Genomic DNA, 18,355 nt, shown 5'->3' with positions numbered 1-18,355 from the left:
AAACTCGAGAAAGTCCGGATGCTTTAGAAAGCATGTGGATTAAAATGGGAAAGAACACCACATCTTCTGAGAAAGTATCACGCAGCTCTTCTTTTGTCCACAATGCCTGGCCATCCTTTGTTAATGGTGTCTTCTGGGCACACACCAAATTCATCTTTCCTAGAGCCACCAAAAGACCAGGTTCAAGAACTTTCCTTCATAAAGCTCAGGAGAAAGTTTTGCTGCAGACCATGCAATTCCAGGAGTATTTTCCAGGATTTTTGAAGGCCAGAACCACAGACCACCAGCCCGCCCTGGTATCCACAGAGTTCTAGGTATGACTTATAGGGTTTTTGGAGATCTTTCCTTTCCTGGTCCCTATCCCTCTTCCAATCTTATTCGTACTGCAACTTTCCGTGTACCCCGGACCTTAAACACACCAAATGACTATTCTACACACACCAACACACAACACGTTTCTTCTCAGGCTCTTTTGTCATCTGAAATCCCCTTCTTCCACTTTACCTATTGAAACATGAACATCGAATCTGTTCAGCAAATAATATAGAGCCAGGTAAATCACTGGCATTCAATGATTGTCAAGTGCTCTGTTCTTCATTATCCTCATCCTCATCATCCTCACCACCACAACCATCTCCCGTCATGCTTGCAATTATGACCTCAAAGAGGCAGCTCAAATACAACTGCTTACTAGAAAACATTTCCGATCCTCTTTTCAGAATTAATTAAACCACTCCTTCATACTCGGTGCTTCATTGTCTTAGCTCTCCACTTACTTCATTTTACTTTGCACTAGTCAGCCTGTTGTTGTCACTGTTATTGTTGTTATTTTTATAACGGAGCTCACCCATCAGTGTCTACTCTCCCTGAGAATAGGAGTCATGTCTGATGTTTTAGACTACCCACCCATATCCTGGTCATGCTTTATGCTTTCCCTTCATAGGCACTTGGCAAACATTAGTTGAAATGGATTGTTTGTCAGTAAGATTATCTTATTTTATTGATGTTTTAATACTTGATCTGGGTTCTTGGTTTTGCTATACTGTAACTTAGGCTCTGTAACTTCTTTTGCAAGGTTAAACTTGCTTATCTTTTCAAATATTTATTTCAGAATTTGATTCTGAGATTGGTACATTAATGTTCTCACTCAACAATATAATTTGGATACTCTGTGAGCATGTGCTTTCCTTTTGGATCCACATAGAAATAAAAGTCTAAGTTGCTCTTGATATTTTCACAGGATATCCTGTGACCCCTAAATTAATTTTAGTGTACTGTAGGAAGCAGTGAAAGGTTTGTTTGGGTTTCAAATCCCAAAATCTGACCCCCTAACTCTCAGCCCCAAACTACACAGGAAATTTCTAACAGTAAATCAAGAGGCAAAAGTGCATTCATGACAGAGACAAAGAAAAGGAAAGCAGAGATTGAGAATGACCGATAGGATCATTTTTATTATAATTTAAAGATAATCTGTCAGCAATGCAGAAATCTAGTCATTGGCTGCACCGTGTAATGGTATAATTCTTTACAAGAAAATTCAGTTGTCCCATCTTTATCCTCAGCCACTTCAGCTAGGGCTTGTACTGCCTGGAATCACAGAGAAGTTACAGGAGGGACAGAGAATACACAGACCACACGTGCCACTTCCTAACCATAGGATTCATCACCCAAGATCCAAACAGCAGTTCTTTGCTTTTATCCACTCTACCTCTATTCAGTCCCCACATTTAGATCTTACCTCTATGCAGTTAACTCTCAAATTTGTAATTTAAATCCAGCTTCATCAAACTTAAGACCATATACCAACTCAACACGTCTAACAGCATAATCCACAAGAACTCACAATCAAATGTCCAAAGCTCAGTCTTCAAAGCAGCCCCCCTACACCAGACGGACCCTACTAACATCCTGCCACGTCGCCCAGGATGGATGTGTTTCAGCTCCTTCGGAGACCCTTTCTCTTCTTCACATCCAATTAACTACCATGGTTTATAATTCTTGGGCTACACTTCTCCTTCAAACTATGCTACAGTTCCCTAACTACCTCTTCCAATTACCACATGTGTGGCTGCCATTAAAACATAGCTCTGGCCATGCTATCCCCTGTTTAAAACTTTCCATGGCTTCTCATTCTCTCTTACTCTAGCGTCCAAGGCTGTCCAATCATCCTAGTCTCCATTCTAAACTCCCATCGTTACCATGCACACCAAGAACAGATGCCGCATATTACATGTAGTCACATATACTCTCTAGAAAGGCATGTTTGATTCATCTCTGCTCCCTCCACAGCCCTGCAATGAGCATATAGTGTGTGTCATTAAATATTTATGAGCTGAATCTCATATGCCTATCTAGAATGCAGAGCGCTGTGTCCGGCCTCCACTCAAATAAAACCTTCCTTTCTTCCTATACCATTTCGTACCTGATCCAGATTCCCCTAATTGGAATGTCTGATAATTTGGTCAGAAGCCAGGCTAGACTTTATCTTTGCAATAGCTACTTGAAAAGTAAACTAACAGTGTAAATTAGCTAGTATAGCATATGTTTTACCTACTTAAAAATAAACATTTTATAGCATTGAAAAGGACTTTTTTTTATACTCAATTAGTATGTTTTAATATATATTTTGTTATGCCTATCTGACCCTGAATGCATCTTAAATTTATCAAGATGCATTTCTTGTTAAATATTTTACAATCAGACCAATCTCACTCCACTGCTTCAGATTAGTGAGACTTCGCTGTGTGTATGATTACACACTTGTCACTCTTCCTTGAGCTCCTGCTTTTCAGTAATAAATGCAAAGGGAGTCCCCTCTACATGACATTAAAAGTGGCTATCCTGCCCTACTTTCAAGTCATGTCAAACAATCACTGCAAGACTGAGATGTCCTCATAGAGGCCAGAGCCTCAGCGGCAGGATCTGGAGCCTGAGCTTTGGACAACTGGTACAACCTCCTTGTACCTTGTGGGTTCTTCAACTGAAAAGGATAATGATAAGTGGTGCTCTCGTGTCTAGGCTCCAGCATTGAGTGGCCAGGTAAACCCAGAAGCATCCCTTTTTGCCCAAGCCATGAGGACTGGCTAGTGGAGTCGCAAACAATAAATTCTTACTCCCTGATTACTGCCAGGTAGACATAACTGGCTCTGGAACCAGCCTGGAATCAGATTTTACCTTTTACCTCTTTTTACCCCAATCTGCTGTCCATGCTCCTCCACTGACAGATGAGGTTTCTAGTATCCCAACTGTCCCCAGCAAACAGTACTCAATCATGGCTGCATCTAGCACCACACGGGAGCAATTTGGAGACTTCTAGGCTGCAATGCCCATAGACATCATCGAACTGGAGGGAAATGCTGTGGTTGGATGCTTCATATGGCATTAATTAACAACAACCTGCATTTTTACAATGCAGCTCTACTGCCCACTTACACTTCTCTACAGTTTTCAGTTAGCAACCACAGAAAACAGTGTCTGTCCCTTTAACTTCACAGAAACCACCCATAATTCATTCCAAGGCACAGAATTCCAAAGGATCGGTTCTTAATTAATCTGTGCAGGGGAGACATTTTCCCATGCAAGTTACCATGTGAGTGATAACCCAATGTTGCAATATCCCACTCCATTTGCCTTCATATTTGCACAAGCAAGGAACTTGAGACCTAAGGAAACCAGCAACTCCTTGGAAGACTGCCATCTACTATCAAGTTACTTCAGCCCAGAGGCTGCCCTTCAGGATATATCACATTAGGAAGGACTTCCCTGGGAATGGGGAGGTTCAGGACAAATTGTTCAGTGTAGGCTCATGTCTACACACACGGATATTTAGGCAAGACCTTGACGTGTTAATTTAACTCTCTAGGCCTTTGTTTTCTCATCTGTTCAATAGGGACAATCATTTCTACTCACTTTTCAAGATTGTTTTAAAATAAATGGATGTCATTCGCCAATAGCAACTCAACATGCAATGCAAGTCGAGTAAAGTAAGCATAATGCCTTCTTTGCAAAAATGAGTACCTCACTGACCATATCTACCACCAGTCCAGAAGTCTCCTTCCTCCCCTTCTCAGACACAAGCATGCAACATAAAATGACAGATGAATGCCACCAGATACTTCCATAAAAAGAAAAAGGAAAAATTTTAAATGATTGTTTTCCATGTACCCAACCCCAACGTTCAGTAAATTTTAAGAGAGGGATAAAAAGGGTCAGACCATGGATAGCAAGCATATTGCGCTTTCTAAATCATACCATCAACATGGAAATGGTAATATACTTGAACCAACACAGTTCAACATTACCTAGAAAAACAGATGGAGAGATAGTAGGACACGTGCACACACAGTGGAAAATGGTACTTACTAGGTAAAAATTGGTTACAGCAAACATTAAGGATAGCCTTGGAAGGTAAAACAATCAGAAAATGGCAACCTGAAGGCTCGGCACAGAAGAGCATGGAGCAGCTCAACCTTTATGGTTTGTGATGGGAGTTATTAGTTTCCAGGATTATAGTAGGGATAGAGTTTCTGTTATTTTCAGTACCTTAATTACAGGACCACCTCTTTTGCTCACAATTAGAAGCATCTCTGTGTCCCTGCCCTGACTGTCACTTTTGGTGGTTTGAGAATTAGTGGTCTCATGTTTAAAAATGATCCTTGACTGGTAGAATAGGGGAAAGAGAACATGACCAGCAAATTTATGTCTTGAGTAATTGTCTTGGGGTTTGGTGGTATATAACAGTATTGGAACTCAGAAATGGTGAGAGTTGTAAAGGTCTTCTCAGAACCTGTGGTCTAAATCCCTCATTCCTTGTTGTTAGGTAGAGGCATTAAAGCTTGAAGAGAGCTACCCAACGTCAAAACAAGTGAAGGAGGAAGCTGGGAGGGATCTACTGAGTAAGGCTGGCCTTATCTCACACATGAACAGAAAGAATCCCCACTATTTTGCCAAGGATGGTGCTCAGGAGGCCTAAAGCCATTGCTACTGCATTGAGTCACTGCTAATTTAATTGCAAATAAATAGTTCAAAAGGAAAATTGGTAGAAAATAAAAATCCTTATCACTAATTTTTCTGTTCTTAGAAATTCTGGTTCGTGATATGAACAATTTCTAAAATTGTCAGGTTTTTTTTTTTTTAAATACAGTATCATATATTTCATGGAATTCTTGGTTGGGGTGATACAGTGGTCCTACTTTTTTCCTCTTATTTTCTAAATATCATTAGGCATTTATTCCTGCTCTTTTGCCTACCATTTTGTGTGTGTGTGTTTGTGTTTTGTTTTGTTTTTAAATTTAGGTTCCGTGTCCAAATGAATCATCTAAAACAAATTTATCAGAAATGAATGCTTGCAGTCACCACTTCACATTCATGAAATCTGCATACAGTCAAGAGTCATGTGTCGATTTCATCATAAATTTCTAGCAATTCTATTCACTCCCTCAGTAATTTTGTCTTTTTCCTAAATTTAAATTAGTTTCTGTCAGAATCGCCTACTTTATAGCATTAGAGATTTAACCCCCTTTTCAATTGCAGTATTGCTTTTATGCCTTAGACACTCTTGTATAACTCCTCGCAACATTATGTTGCAGTCAATTAATGATGTACTGGTGCTTTTTATTTTCTAAAACTCGAGACCATAAGGAAAAGCATGTAAACCTAAGTAAAGATTTAGGGACCAGCTATGCCTGAGCTTTTAGAGGCACTGGCATTAAAGGTGCAAACAAATGCAGGAGGGTGAGATGTGACCAGCAAGCTACCCTCTGAGTGAACAGTTGGGTAACCTACAGGTTACCCATTGCTGCCAGCCTGGGCACAGAAACCTACATCAGACATTTGAGTATCAATCCTAATATATATTGCACACTCTGAAATGGCAGAGGTGAACTACATATATTACATGTTCAATGTAATAAAAACAGGCCTTTCTACACAAACACCTGCACACAAATGTTTATAGCAGGTTTATGCGTAATTGCCACAACTTAGAAGTGACTAACAGGCTTCCGTCAGTGAATAAATAAATTAAAAAACCTGTGGTCCATCCAGATGATAAAATATGATTGAGGAATAAATAGGAATGACATCTCAAACCATGAAAAGACCTGAAGGAAGCATAAATGCATATCACTCAGTGAAAGAAGCCAATATGAAAAGGCTATACACTGTATGATTCCAACCATATGACATTCTGGAAAAGACAAAACTTTGGAGACATTGAAAAGATCAGTGGTTGCCAGGGTTTAAGGGAGGGGAGGGACGAATCGGTGGAGAAACAGAGGATTTCTAGGGCAGTGAGATGACTCTGTATGATATTATAATGGTGGATACATGTCATTATACGTTTGCCCAAATCCACAAAATGGACACCCCTCAGAGTGAACCCTAATGTAAACTATGTCCTTTGGGTGATAGTGACATGTCAATGCAGGTTCATTAATTGTAACACCAGTACCACTGTGATGCAGAATGTCAATAATGGAGGAGGCTGCGCATGGGTGGGGCAAGGGAACTGTGGGAAATCTCTGTACCTTCCTCTCCAGTTTGCTGTGAAGCTGCAGCCGCTTTAACGAAGTAAAGTCTGTTACCAAAAAAGGAAAACCCTGGATTATCTTTATCAATAACAGCTAATACTGTGTGTTTACTCAGTGCTGGACATCACTCTAAATCCTTTATATGTATCAATTCATTTAATCCTCAAAGGCGTCCTATAAAGCAAGTACTAGTAAGACCAGCATTTCACCGATGTCTCCATCGAAGACGCAGCACAGCGTAGTGACGTGCACACGGTCATATAGCAACAGTTTTCACATGTACGGAGTCAGGCTCTGAGGCTGTGTGCTGAACCGCACATCTGAGCAGCAGTTGTAATCTGAAGCAGAAGGAGGCAATAATTCCAAAGCTGGATTGTGAAGAGTCTTTCCAGAGCAAAGATGAGGAGACCCCCCCGGTTGTAGCTGCACTTTGGCCTGTGCTGAGGGGCCCCGAACCCTCACCTCACACCAGCATGGCTATGGCAGGAGGCCTATACAAGCGTCCTGCCCGCAGGACTCTGTCTCGTAGCCCAGGGTGAACTCTGGAAGGGATGTGCAGGTCCTCACCCCTCCAGAAGAACCTGATTGAAGTCGTGGCATGCACGGGAAGTTCATGGCGATTTCACGGCCACCTCTTCCGACTTGGGCAAAGGGCACCATTGTTTGTTTTCATGAGAACGGAGCTGGAGGAGCAGAAGGTGTTTCCAATGAAAGCCCACCTGCATCATGTTAAGGAACACACAGGAACCATGGCTTTGAACTTCGGCACTGATGACTCTTTGTTTTTCATGCAAGTAAGGGAAGAGCAGCCTGAGTCTCTCTAAGGTCCACGGTGGGCTAAAGATCACTGCTCCCCGGCTGACAGAGCAGGCACAATCATCATGCTGGCTCTGGACTGACCTGGCCACGCTGGGGGGCTGTCACTTCACGTCAGCCCATGAGGCTGCCCTCTTTCCAAAATGAAGAGTCCCGTGATTGCTTTCCCCAAAATAACCAGAAGATGCCTAGGCTGGATGCTCTCTCCTGACACTCCCCTCCCTTCTCTGGAAGATCAACAAGAAGGAGGCCCTCATCCTGCACTGCTTCCTCCTGGAGCAGCCCCAGAAACGTGGAGGTGATATCTGAGGGACGTCCTGAGGAGCACTTGTCCAAGATCAGATGGGCCTGAACGCCTCCTAGCCAGGAGCACAGGACCCTGGGGCAAAGCTTCTCTGTGCAATCCCCGGCAGCCCCTTCACCTCCTGCCCACAGTGTGGCCCATAGTCTGTCTAGCTCAGGTCACACGGTAGTCTCTGAAGTCTCCCTACAGCAAACAAGCAAACAAAACAAACTTACATCACTTTAGGTCCTTTCCCCAGGACCCCAGACGACAGTAATCGATAACCCAACTGACACTGCAACAATATGAATGCTGGCTTCTACCTTCTGTCTTCCTCTCGTACAGCATCTCTGGCTTAAACAGAAGACTGAGGCAGGTAACCCTTAACCGAACAGATAGCTTTGCTAACGGTGGGGTTCCTGGCGCTGTGATCCCAGACAGCAGTTTGGCACCGCGGCGTTCCCTCCCCGAGCCCTCCGGAGCCCCAGGGGGTGCCTTCCCCACCCACATTTGTGACTGTCCACTCAAACTGCAGAGAAGGCTAGCTCCCCTGAGACCACGGGCTGAGCTCCTGCAAATTTAAGGGGCCCTGCACCAAATCAGGGCCATAGAGCCTCCTCATTCTCTAGGCTCCTTCAGTGCCATTTAGCAATCGCAGTGGGCAGAGGAGGTGTGAGGGCTAGGTATTCCCACAGACAGCTCTGCTGTCTCGGTTTAAATGCTTAAGCTTCAGGGGTCTCTGCACTAGTGGAAAACAGTGAGACCAGCAAAGACATTTGCCTGCCAAGTTCACTGTGAAGATGCAGTGAAGCTCTGGGTAGTGTTTTGTGAACTATAAATACTGCAGATGTAGACATTTCTAGGAAGTGAGGATGTTAAACAAAACATATTCAAAAGCCTATTAGAGGTGGAGCTTCGTGTGTAAATATTCATTCACAACTCCATTTGTATTCCTGCAGTCAGCAGCACTGCACTTCCATCAATGTCTCTACGAGCAGCATTGTGTCCTGTGCCACAGGAAAAGTGGAACAAATGTGCCACACAGTTCCTGCCCTCCATGCATTTATAGCCGGAAGGCCAGGACACACACTTGAAGTAATGATATAAGCAATGTAGGACAGACATCTCATTGCTGGTACCTCATTTACAAAGACAGACATGGAAACAGTTCATACTCAAGAGTCGTTGCCCATCTGACCTCCTTCACCAGCACAGTTGTCCAAGATTCTTGGGTAGGATGCCCCCCGCCATCATCTCACCCCCTACAGGAGAGCCTCCCCCAGCTCCCATTTCTGCTCCCACTCTTCCTGCTCCCCGAGACCCTTCCACCCTGAGCCTGGAGCAGACATGTGGGTTTTGAATTATCCCAGACTGGGACCTGGAACATGTTCTTCCAGTGAAGCGATGAGCCCAGTATTAAGAGGGTGGGCCCCTCCAGGCTCTTCTAGATGCCCCCGTCTGGGCTTCCAGGAGCCCGCCCTCCCCGCACGAGGCACACACACTTGTAACTCCCCGAGATGAGGATCTATATCCAGTTCATCTCTGTATCCATAATAACGAGTATAGGACCTGGCACAAAATATTTGTGGGAAAAGCAAATGAAGAAATAAATCATATCATGGACTAAATGTGTTTGGGGAGGCTAGCCTGAGAACGAAACCCCATATGCGACCCTGAAAATTGTAGTTAAACTAGAGGCACAAAGAAGAGAGTTAAAAATGACACAAAAATGTAAAAATATATATATGTGTGTCTATGTGCTTGTATATATACAGAGGGTGCCAAAAAAATGTAGACACATTTTAAGACAGGATAAAACTATATTAAAATCATAATACTCAATATATACTGATAACAAAAGACGAATACAAGTCACATTTGACTTCTGCAATTACAAGAGGTGCTCAAAGTGGTTACCATCAGCGTAATTTTAATAGTTTTTCCTTTCTTAAAATGTGTATACATTTTTGGGGGGCACCCTTTGTAAATACACAAACATGGAGAAAGAAAACACAAAAAAATACACAAAACTGAGAAAGAAAACATACTGGTTATTAACATAGGGGGCAAAGAATAAGGGGAAGGACAAAGAGAAAGAAAGAGAGAGCCAAGATTAAAAAAGATTTAAAAGAAAAACAAATCGCTAGTAGATTTTATAATAGAACCATAGACAAGCATCCATGTAAAATAAGGGAAATGATAATTCTCTGGTGGAAGCCAAATAAGAAATCAGGACTAACCCAAGTAAGGAGATGAGATGAATGTTCCCAAACACACACGTGGAGAAATAAGAACTGAGGCAAGGAACCCAGAAGGCACCTTCATAGCAGCAATGCTTGGGCCAGAGGGCTCCCTGAAACATTCGAGGCCCCAGACTGTTGGCTGTGTAGGCTTCAGGCTTTCCCACTAGCATGTCCAACTCCAGCTGAGGACAGGTCCAAATAAAATGGTTCACATAGCTATGCCTGCATCATATGAGCTGAACTAATATCAACAATTACATCAGGAAAAATGTGTTTACCTTGGTTTCCCGCCATTGAAAATGGGTCCAACATGATGTTGAACATACGCCTTTCATTCCTGCTTCTAATAGAAGGACAAATAATTTAACAGGTGGGACTCAGAATTCCATGGCTCTTTTTTTCTCTTTTTTTATACTGTATTAAACATTCCATTTTTGGCCAATGGAATCTGGAACCCTTCTTAACAGACCTTGGCAAGCTCTATTTATTTTGCAAAAGCCCTCCTAATGCTCACGTGATCAGGGAGTTGGAAAGGCCTGGTGAGTCCAATCAGACTAGACTTTCACATGTTATCAGTACAATATGTCGCTTCAATTGAGAGACCAAATTCTTTAACTCCTCCAAGAATTGATCCAGACAGCAAAAAGAGAGGAAATCCATTCTACTTTAACAAGGCAATTGGTCCGGACTTCATACAATATCATTTCAGTCTAGAATTTTCATCATCACTGCCAAAAACATCAAACAGAAACATTACAGGACTTTCACTCAGTTTTCACTCTCCAAAGAATAGCCATCTTGTTCTAGGCCTGAGCAGCAAGAAAGGAATTAAAGGCGGATAGGATAGTGGTAGTCACATGGAGCGTTTAACAGCTTCTCACTGCCTGATTTCTAAATGTCGCAAATTTTCACAAAAGATTAGTGAAGTTTTGCAATGAAAGACAACCAGAAGAGTCCCCATATACCAAATGCTTCTCCTCTCAAAGACTCTCCAACCATAGCCATCAGATTCTCTCACTCACCTTTTCTCCTTTATGTATCCATCCTAGGTAATCCTTTAATAGATTACTCAAAGAACTCTAACATTTATGCTAGATGTCAGTTGGCAAAGACCCCAACAATCTATACAAACTAGAGTACCTTAGTTAAGGTAACGCTAACTACTATACTGAACAAGCCCCAAAATACACAGTGTGTGAAAGACAACATGAATAAATAACTTGCTCACATAAAGTCCAAAATAGGCGGTAGAGATGGGGTCGGGCCTTCCCGTAGGATGCAGGGGCCCATGATCTTTCCATCACATGCTCACTTCTCTGCTGGGAGCATGGAGTCCTCTGTGCTCGGCCAGCTGACGGGGGATCAGAGGAGTGGAAAAGCTAAATCCGCTTTTTAAGAACCTCATCCAAGAATGACACACATGACTCCCACTCACGATCCAATGGTCAGAACTTAATGACCTAACTGCGAAGAAAGTTGAGGAATGTTGTCTACCTATGTGTTCTGAGAGACGGGGAAACACTTAATGAAAATCTACCTACTGTCTGCCACAGACAGCCAACTGGGATAATCCATACTTCAAATTCTACTTGAGTTCTAATCATAGTTACCGTGGTAATTAAGGAATCCTATTTTGTCTTGGTGTGTATGGAAGGGGACATGCACACGTGATCCAGAGAGCTGGACTGTAATGACTTAGCTTCAGAATCACGCACAGAGTTCAACACCTGACACATCTGTGGATAAACATTCAGGAGATCCTGAAGTGGTTCCCTATTGTAAAATTGAAATCCAAAGTGGCTCAGATACACTTATGACAATCAAACTCTGAGGCAGAGTTTGCCTAAGGAATAATTTGGGGAGCAATACAAAAACTTGCCAAGCACTCTGCCCTCACCATAGACACTGGCCAGCAAGCTGGGTACGCATGTGCTCTGCACCTGCTGTTCAGACCCCCAGAGGCTTTGCATGGGCAGGTACAACGCCTATTGTGTTCTAGCTTGTTACAGGTCACAAAGCATATCAATAATTCTCCTTTGAGCTTCAAAAAAAAAAAACTTTGTGTAATAATCAGAGCAGGGATTATTGTCATTTTTTTTAAATTATCAACCTGGAAACTGAAAGCCTAAGTGACCTAAAGGTAAAGTAGAGGTGGGACTTAAAGCCCAAATTCTCCCCGCACATCAGCACCCATCAGATCCCTAGAAAGACTCTGACTCCAGTCATCTCATCAGCTACAATTGGCTTCTTATTTTGACACAGATCACTTTCTTCAGATCATTCCCTGTGCTTTTATCTGACAAAAGAAAAATCTACCACACATTGTTCCTTCAGTATAATGGAATCCTGCCAAACAAAACGTATAAACGCTAAGAGTTTGTTACTCATAGTATTCTGTATGGACCAGCAGCACTGGAAGCTCCTGGGAGTTTATTAGAAACGCAGATTCCTGGGCCCACTCCTTGACCCACTGAATCACGTTCTCTGTTCAAACAAGATGCCCAAGTGATACTCAAGCACGTTAAGGTTTAAGTAACATTGCCCTAAGATACCTGTCAGTATAGTAACTTGAACGCTAGTAGGGGAGCAAATGACATATATAAAAAGAGTTCTCACAAACCACAAGAATAAGAAAAACAGGTAGAAAATAGACAAAATATAAAAACAATTAATTCACAGAAGAAATGCCAATGGATAATAAACATGAGTTTAAAATGCCCATCTCCAACAATTTGGAAAATGCGAATTAAAACATCTTATTGTTTTTCACCAATTAGATTGGCAAAACTTTTAAAGTTTGATAATCTCCAAATTGAAAATATGTTGGGAAAAGGACATTTTGTTATACTATGGAAGCTTAAATTGTTATAATCTCTTTGGAAGGCAATATTTCAACGCCTATTTTTTTTCTTAAGTTTCTAAAAATTTGACCGAAAAAATTCCATTTCTAGGAATACAGTCTATAAAAATACCTGTTAAAGTGTCAAAGACAAATGCAAAAGAATCTTCATTAATCTATTTGAATGCTGAAATATGAAGGGAATCTAAATATCCATCTATAAGGGAATAGTTCAGTAAATTAGTGGTATCCATACCAGGGAACTATGCAATAATTAAAAAGTTTAGTGTCATATAAAAAGTCCGTGACACATTTCGAAATGCATGAATAAGTTACAGAATAGTATATACATTTCAATCTCATTCCTATATTTTAAAATTATACAGAGGGTGCCAAGAAAATGTACACACACTTTAAGAGAGAAAAAAGCTGTATGAAAATTGTAATAATATGTACTGATAACAAAAGATGAACACAAGTCATGTGTATACATTTTTTGGCACCCCCGGTATGAGACAGAGGTGTATGTAATTGTTACAACTCATCAAATATTAAATTTTAAATTGGTGTATTTTATTTTGTGGAAATTGTACCTCAATAAAATTGACTAAAAGGACTGCATGCATGTATGTCAGTGTATGTTATATATATATATATATATATATTTTTTTTTTTCAGACCTACAAAAATGGTCTGCAGGAGACATAATAAACTTTTAAAAGTGGCAGAAGCCTAGAAGAGGAGAACGTTGAGTGGGAATTTTCTGTAGTGTTAGTATTTTTTCAACAGTATGCACACTTCTTATATTTTAAAAAGCATGAGTTAAAAATCTAAATGCAATTAATGGAGTCATTTGCAGTGAGCCTGAATCAAGGTGGAAACCCAGTCCTTATTGGCCAATAGGACTTGACCTTATTAACTGCAGCCATTGGCTAAATTCAGTCCTTTCGTATCTGCTGTGAGGTCTGCATTCGTAAGAGTGGCGACATCACACACACCGTTGCCAGATTGAGCACGTGTAAACACCCGTTTGTTGCTTCATACATAACTACTGAGCATCCTTAAACATCAAATGCTATGCTAAGAATTTTATGGACCTTTGATACCAAAATGAAGACAGAGCTCCAGTCCCAGCTTAATGGATTCTGTACGAGATAGTATAACATGTCTCAATTTGTTAATTTAGCTTTAAACACTCCTTTCATTGTCTCACCCATGAAGCACTGGTTATCATTATTTTTCTTTATTTTCTGTCCACTCTGGTCAGACTGGCCTTTAGGTTGTCCTACAAATATCCCAGTCTTTTCTTCTACTGTTCCTCTCACCTGAAATTCCTATCTTCCCCCATTAGAGCATGCGTTCATCCATCCAACAAGCTCCATTCCCAACCTTCCAGGAAGTTGTTGCTAAGCCCAGAAACCCTCATTCACCTGCCCTCCCTACATCATACCTTTATGCTGGGTAGTGTTGTCTCTATAAGGAGAAAGGGGGCCATGTCTCTCTCTTCCCGATCCCTCCCATTGTCTTGTGCAATGCCAAGTACATTAATGGACGATTATCAATGATTTATCACTTTATAATTTTTAAATGTTGGACAAAGGAGAGCAAATTAATAAGAAATCAGTGCTTTTCCAAAAGCCTGAAGAGGTAAGTATTTTCCCATTTTATAGGTGGATAAACTGAGGCCTAGTGAGGTTAGGAAATTTGATTGGGCTCATATAGCTCATAAACAATAGGACCAGTCTTCAAACCCACTTCTGAATGTCTATAAAGCCCAGCCTTTTCTCTGCTCCATACTGACTTCTTAACTTGTCACTTAGGTGATCTCATTGAATTCTCACATTGCTGTCCCAAGAAATACTTGTTGATTGATTGATGACATTTTTCAGTAGCAATGTGGTCCAGTTAAAGGGTTTCCCGCAGCTGAATTTGATGAAAAGCCCCTGCTGTGTTCAGAGAGGTTTAACCTGCTTCAAACTCTGGCTTTCCCACAATATCATCAGTCTCAATACCAAGATCTGTGCAATACGTAGCATGAAGTTTTATATACTTGCAGAGCTTAAAAATAAAGTCTGAGGTGAAAGAGTTCAAACTCAAGCTCTGGCATCCGAGGCATGAGGTCAATGTTGGGGAGACCCCATCACTCCGCTTCCCGAGGTTCACTCCGGTAGTTGCTTGGCCATGTGTGAGTTGGGCTATCTTAGACAAGCTTCTTTGACTTCTTCGTCTCCTAAGAAGCAGACCGTTGGAATATCAGCCCAGAACACTGGAGTCCACAGGAGCCTGGGGCACAGGGATGGCAGAAGGCCATCGTTGGACACCCCAGAGTCAACAAACTGGGCTCCAGGTGCAGTTCTCCATTAACCAGCAGTGTGCTGTTGGGCAAAATACTCACTATTTCTGAGCCTGCAAACTCGATATACTGTGGGAATAATCGCACCTTTCCTGCCTACCGTCCAGGAGAGTAAGAAAATAAGAGATTCTACTGATGGAAAACTGTATAAACAATAAATTCCTGCCTGCATATTATGTGGTAAAGAGTCTCTGTCAGCAAAGGAGGTGACATGCTGCCATGGATAAAGCACTGGGCAAAACTATCAGGAGACCTGGGGTCCACTCCTGGCTGAGCTGCCAAATCTTTTCATGTCATAACAGCCAGGATGCTCTGGACTCACCAATTCGGGGTCAGAAAGATATATTTCCAAGTCTGCTTCCTTCCGAAATAACACATTCTTACTAGCAGAATGCTGCAGAGGAGAACCGTATGAAGCTGGGATACGTAGGTAGGTAAGCCACAGTCTCTCAGGTTAATTTCAGCTGCAACATCCTGGGGTTCTGGGACTCCAGACATAAAATTGACCATCAGTGATTCACTCGGTCTTGGTGCCCGAAGTCTCCCTTTTGCATCACTTTTATTATTTTCAATTCTGTTATTATCTTTTAACCATCCTGATTTGTGCATTTTAATCCTCTAAGCCATCTCAAATTCTTTTTTGAATCATGTCATCTATAAAAATACATCAATTAACAAGCAACTTGCTGTGATCTTAGTAAATCATAGATTTCAAAGCTGGAAAAGAATTCAGAAATCAAATTCAGCCTCATATGTTATTAAAAAAAAAAAAGAAAAAAAAGAAAAAAGATAGAGACCCAGAAAGAGAAATGGATGTGCCCAAAATCACGCATCTAGTTAGAGGCAGAACTAGGATGGAATCTCAGGGCTCCCAGCTTGCAGTCTGTTGCTGTATTCATCATTTTATAGTATGAGCCTGGGTCTCTGTTTCTCCAACTATAAGATGGAAATAAGAATATTGTGATCTTGTAACACTGTACACCAATGCTATGTAAGAAAAAACCTTTTGATTTCTGGCCAAGATGGTGGAATAGGTAAATGCTGTGCTCACCTCCTCTCAGGACCACATCAATTACAACCAAACTACAGAATAACCATCATTGAGAATCACCTGAAGTCTAGCTGAACCAAAGCCCTACAACTACGGACATAAAGAAGCCACCTCACGACTGGTAGGAGGGGCAGAGACACGGAACAGGCTGGTCCCACACCTCTGTGTGACCATTAAAAATTGAGAGGGATATTTCAGCTAGGTAGGCACCCCCCAAAGGAGCGATGTGACATGGAGAGAAGTCTCCATAACCTCTGCTTATGAAAACCAGCAGAGATTGTGACTGAGACAGAGGATGGCTGGAGTCTCAGGTGCTCCTCTTAAAGGGACCATGCACAGACTTACTCACTGACCGACTCACTCACTCTGAGCTCCAGCACTGAAAGGTGCCAGGGACATACAGAAAGGAACTGAATTGTCTGGCCTCAGGGTGAGGACTGCAGGGGCAGCTTTCTCCCAGAAAGAGGAGCTGGAAGAAGCCATTGTTTCTATGTTAAGCACCCCCATCCCTATGTGCAGATGCTGACAGATGCCATATCTGAGTCTCCATCAAACTGGTTATCACCTTTTATCTGCCCTACCCTAGTGATTCCCAGAAACTCTACCCCACCCAACTTTAGACACACCCAAGCCCTTCCAGTGACTTTTCCATACAAACAACCTACCTTAGCTTATGCTACGGACTTTCATAAAATCTCTCAAAAGTTCACAAGACCCAAACAAGCAGCATCTGGCTTCAGCATGTCCTGTACCTCTGATTGAGCAGCCCTAAGCCTAGCTCTAGTGACCGCCAGCCTCAGTTCACAGATTGGACTCTAGAGGCACCTCTAAGTCCAGTGCAGGAGGCAACCATCTGCGGATTGTTATGTGGCTCATACCATGTGGCCCTGGACAGAGCATAGGCTATGGCTGAACTTGGCCTGCAGCAGGTCCCCTCCCAGGAGGCCCCAGGGCTGACACACGTGATGGGCAACTTCAGACCAAGCCGGAGCATCAACCAGCTGCCTCCAAGGACAATACATCCAAAGGGCAGACTGGGCAGGTACTAGAGTCCCGCTAAAGTGAACATTGCTCTGTAGGGTCAGCTCTTGCACCACAGATCCTCCACTATAGTCATGGCCAATTCTCAATCCTCACAGTCAATCAGCATAAGGGTCAATCCCTCCCATTGATGTACAAACAGTAACCAAGGCTCAAGTACAAGAGGCGGGCACACACGCTGCACACAGGGGACACTCCTGGAGCACCAGCTCTGTTGACCAGGGAGACTGCACCACTGGGTCCCATTGGACACCTACATAAGTTCATTCTACTAAAACCAGGCGGCATCACAGCCCTACCTAATACATAGATACAAACACAGGGAGGCAGCCAACATGGGGAAACAAAGAAACAGGTCCCAAATGAAAGAACAACGTTCCAGAAAAAGAACTAAACAAAAAATGGAGACAAGTAATCTACCAGACAGAGTTTCAAACACTGGTTATAAGGATGCTCAATGATCTTAGGGAGAACTTCAACAAAGAGGTAGGAAACATAGAAATAGAGATAGAAAACAAAAAAGAACCATTCAGAAATAGACGGTACAATAACGGAAATGAAGAGTACATTAGAGGGAATCAGCAGTAGATTAGGTGAAGCAGAGGACTGACTCAATGATTTAGAAGATAAGGTAGCAGAAAACACCCAATCAGAATACCAAAAAGAATCCAAAAAATGAGAAGAGTTTAAAGGGGCTCCTGGGACAACATCAAGCATAACAACATTCGCGTCATAAGAGTACCAGAAGGAGAAAAGAGAGAGCAAGGGACTGAGAACGTTTCTGAAGATATAACGATGGAGAACTTCCCTAACCTGGTGAAGGAAATAAATATACAAGCAGGGGAAGTGCAGAGAGTCCCAAACAAGGTGAACCCAAACAGGCCTGCATCAAGACACAGCATAACTAAAGGCCAAAGGTTAAAGACAAAGAGAATCTTAAAGCAGCAAGAGAAAAGCAGTTATTTACCTACAAGTCAGGTTCCATAAGACTGTCAGCTGATTTTTCAACAGAAACTTTGCAGGCCAGAAGGGATTTTCACAGTGATGAAAATCAAGGGCCTACAACCAAGATTACTCTAACCAGCAAGGCTATCATTTAGAAACAAAAGACAGATAAAGAGCTTCCAAGAAAAAGCTAAAGGAGTTCATCATCACCAAACCAGTATGATAAGGAATGCTAGAGGGACTTATTTAAGAAG

The 18,355-nt window shown here is 42.1% G+C and overlaps 1 protein-coding gene across 1 annotated transcript in view; it reads right to left on the bottom strand.

Annotated features, from left to right (window-relative positions):
* LOC308506350 (uncharacterized protein) overlaps positions 1-18,355 on the bottom strand; it is a 191,620-nt gene that overhangs the window by 116,047 nt on the left and 57,218 nt on the right. The gene's annotated exons all lie outside the window — the stretch shown is intronic.

This window comes from Rhinolophus hipposideros (genome assembly GCF_964194185.1).
Source record: "Rhinolophus hipposideros genome assembly, chromosome: 12".
NCBI classification, from domain to species: domain Eukaryota; kingdom Metazoa; phylum Chordata; class Mammalia; order Chiroptera; family Rhinolophidae; genus Rhinolophus; species Rhinolophus hipposideros.
The sequence above is the reverse complement of the archived record's forward strand: the minus strand, read 5'-3'. Positions and strand labels throughout refer to the sequence as shown.